This window comes from Apium graveolens, chromosome 2 (assembly GCF_009905375.1).
Source record: "Apium graveolens cultivar Ventura chromosome 2, ASM990537v1, whole genome shotgun sequence".
In the NCBI taxonomy this organism is placed as follows: Eukaryota; Viridiplantae; Streptophyta; class Magnoliopsida; order Apiales; family Apiaceae; genus Apium; species Apium graveolens.
The window spans coordinates 240,900,897-240,905,317 of NC_133648.1; positions in this window are offsets into that span (position 1 = coordinate 240,900,897).

Consider the following 4,421-nt stretch of genomic DNA (forward strand, 5'->3'; position numbering starts at 1 on the left):
TGATTTGATGAATGTTTATAGTATCGATTTGAATTAGGATTTGATTATGATTTGAAGGTGTGTATGTTAAATATGATTGCATGTTGAGTTGTGGTTCGAGAATTTGTTATAAAGTTTCGGTTTTAAAGAATGAGTGTTCAAATTATTATTGATCAAGTACTTTTGGTTTAGATTAAACTCAATTCTTGATTTTTGAACTTGCATGTTGGTTTTTGCTAGTTGCATGGCATTTTGTTGAAAAAGGCCGAATGGCCATTATAATTTTAAAGAAATCAAGTTGATTGTGGTTGATTGCATGATTTAATGATTTGATGTTAAGAAATAGGATGATTTGTGATTCAAGGAGTAAGAATATCAAGTTGCATGTCTTGTTTTCGAAAAAGGCCGAATGGACTTAATCTTTAAAGTTGTTTGATTTAAGTAAACTTGATTAAAGTAATAATGGATTGTTATTAGCTTGAAAAAGGAATGAAATTATTGATGCATGCTAAGTTAGGTTCGAATTTTTATGTTAATAAGAAAGGGAATTGATTTTTGTGAGATGATCTTGGTAAACGCTAAGTATGAATAGCCTAAAAGTGATTGCATGTTAGTTTTACAAAGGATCAAGATGTGCATGTCAATGGTTTGTCCTTGAGATGTGAATTTGAGTTATTGCCGAATGAAATTGAATTAAAATAGATTAATTTGATGAATGAATGGATGTATGTTGTAATTTAGAGAAAAAAAATCAATTGTGTTAAGGAACTGAGTTGGCTTACGTGGTAAAGATAAAGTGTTTGATATCGTGCTAAGTTGAAATTGAATTGCATGTGAGCATGTATGTAGTATTATGGTTCGAATTTTTATGAATACAAGAAAGAAGAGTGGTTCTTTAAAGGTTGTTAAACGAGATACTTGTTTATATGAATTAAAGTGAATATTTGATTGGTTCTATGGTAGGTATTTGTAGTAAGGCCGAATAGGCCATAAGAAATAAAGGTCAAAACTTGATTTTGGTAATTGAAAGAATGATTGAGTGTTATATGTGAAAATCTTTGATTTTGCTTGATTGGATTGTTGTTTTGATTCGAATTAAGGAATAAAAGAAAAGGGAATTAAGTCGATTGATATAAGTGATAGTATGCACGTAAATGTTTGGTTGTGAATGGGTTATCTGTCGGTTCCCAGCCGGAATCGATATTGATCATTTAATAATATTTTGGGTTTGTAAGTTATATTCTGTGATTGGTAGTTGTAATCATGTCTCATACTTTATCCTGTTGATCCTGTTAGTAGCTAATCGGGGTTTATGCATATTTTATTATTAGAATAGAGGAGTGTGAGTCCTCATTTCCTAACCCCGAGATTGAGGGCGTCACATTACACGTATTACGAGGTCAAAATTGTGATAGTTTAATAAAAAGATCCCGTTTATCAAAAATACGAATTTTATTAATTTACCGAAACGAATAATGTATCGAAAATGTTGCGCCGGGACCCGCACATGACAAACCGTACTCCGGGTCGAAAAAGTCGAAATATGGAAAATACTCGGAATATTGCAATTAGGTTAGGAAGGAGTTCTCGGAAGAGTTTCGGGTTATAAAAACGTAAAAACGGATGACATCGGTTGGTTCCCGATTGTATAAAATAGTTTTTTAAATACTCGGAAAAAGATTTTATAAAATCATAAATCAACATAAAAATAAATAGGAAGATATGACAATTATTTATATTTTATTTTGGACATATAAAAATTAAAATACTCAATTAATATTATTTTTAAACATCCAAACACATTTAACACTTAACAAATAATTCACAGAATAAATACTAAACATACATAATAATTATTTATTAGAAAAATAATTACACGGTATATCCCAGATATTACATCCTTCCCCCCTTAAAAGGATTTTATCCTCAGAATCTCCTAAGAAAACAAATGAGGGTACTTTTCTTTCATATCACTTTTTAACTCCCAGATTGACTCTTCAACCTTTGGGTTTCTCCACAATACTCTTACTAACTTTACCACTTTATTTCTTAATACTTTCTCTCTTTCCTCAAGAATCTCGATCGGACTCTCTACATATTACAAATCTGTCTGAAGCTCTATTGGCTCATATTCTATTACATGTCTGGAGTCTGGATTATACTTCTTAAATATCGATAGGTGAAAAACATTGTGAATGTGCTCCATGTGCGGAGGTAACGCCAACTCGTAAGCTACTTTGCCAACGCGCTTTAAAATCTCAAAAGGTCCAACATATCTTGGGCTCAGTTTTCCTTTCTTTCCAAATCTCGTCAATCCCTTCCACGGTGATACTTTCAGTAATACCAAATTTCCTTCTTCTAATTCCATATTTTTCCTTAATTGATCTGCATTCTTCCTTTGACGGTCTTGTGCTGCTATCAATCTCTTCTGGATAACTTCAACAACTTCCTTCGCCTGTTGTACTAATTCAGGTCCAAGTATTTTACGTTCTCCTACTTCGTCCCAATATACAGGAGATCAAAATTTGCGTCCATAAAGAGCTTCATAGGGTGGCATTCCAATACTAGCGTGATAACTGTTGTTGTAAGCAAATTCTACCAGGGGTAAATGCTCATCCCAACTTCCTTTGAAATCAATAGCACAAACATGAAACATGTCTTCGATTGTCTGGATCGTTCTCTCACTCTGGCCGTCCGTCTGTGGATGGTAAGCCGTACTTATATTCAGTCTCGTTCCCAAACATTCTTGAAAAATCTTCCAAAATCTTGAATTAAATCTCGGATCTCGATCGGATACGTAGATACAGGAACTCCATGACAAACTACAATTTCTTTCAAGTACATATGGACTAACCTATCGAGTGAAAATCTTTCATTTATAGGCAGAAAATGAGCTGACTTGATAAGTCTATCCACTATAACCCAGATGGCATCATGATTAGCTTTTGTCCTTGGTAATCCAACTATGAAATCCATGGCAATATGCTCCCATTTCCACTCTGGAATCTCCAATGGTTGTAATAATCCACTTGGTCTCTGATGCTCTACTTTAACTCTCTTAGATGTATAACATCTACTAACCCATTCCGCAATTTCCCTCTTCATATCTGGCCACCAATAATTTTCCTTTAAATCTCTATACATCTTGGTACTCCCTGGATGGATTAAATACCTTGAACTATGAGCTTCCTGTAAAATTTCATTCTTCAACTCCGTTACTGGTGGAATCCAAATTCTAGAAGAAAACCTAAGAATACCTTGATTGTCCTTTTGCATGCACAATTCTTCACCTACCAAACGATTTATGTCCTGATCCATTACTTCTTCTTGACACTTCTTTATCTTCTCTAACAACTCCGGCTGGAAAGTCATACTATACACTTTTGCTTCATCAGGCTTGCAAATTCTAATTTCCAATTCCAATTTCTGAAATTCCTTATTTATCTCTTCGGGTATTGATAATACATTTAACTTTTCTTTCCGACTTAACGCGTCCGCTACAACATTTACTTTACTGGGATGATAGTTAATCGTGCAGTCGTAGTCCTTAATCAACTCTAACCACCTCCTCTGTCTCATATTAAGCTCCTTCTGTATGAATATATACTTCAAGCTTTTATGATCCGTGTAAATCTCGCATTTTTCTCCATATAGATAATGTCTCTAAATTTTCAAAGCAAAAACTATGGCTTCTAGCTTCAAATCATGAGTAGGATTATTTTGTTCGTGTGGTTTCAGTTGCCTTGACGCATATGCAATCACCTTATCGTGCTGCATCAGAACGCATCTGAGTCCTTTATGAGAAGCATCGCTATAGATTACAAAATTTCCTTGATCATCTGGAAGTGACAAAATAGGTGCCGTGATTAATTTTTGCTTCAATTCCTGAAAACTTTCTTCACATTTATCGTTCCATATAAACTTTTCATTCTTTCGTGTAAGCTTCGTTAATGGTGTTACAATCCTTGAGAAATTTTGAACGAATCGACGATAATATCCCGCTAATCCCAAGAAGCTTCTTACTTCTGTTGGTGCTCTCGGTCTTTCCCAATTTGTAATTGCCTCAATATTTGCTGGGTCCACTTTGATCCCTTCATTACTAACTATGTGTCCTAAGAACTGAACTTCCTGTAGCCAAAACTCACACTTCGAAAATTTAGCATATAATTTATTTTTCCTTAAAATCTCCAAAGCTGTTCTTAAATGTTCTGCATGATCCTCTTCCGTCTTTGAATATATCAAAATATCGTCTATAAACACAATAATAAACTTGTCCAAGTATTCCTTGAAAATTCTGTTCATCAGGTCCATAAATGTTGCCGGGGCATTGGTCAATCCAAAAGACATCACTAAAAATGTATAATGTCCATACCTTGTTCTGAAAGCTGTCTTTGATATATCTTCTGGCTTAATCTTTAGTTGATGATATCCTGATCTCAAAT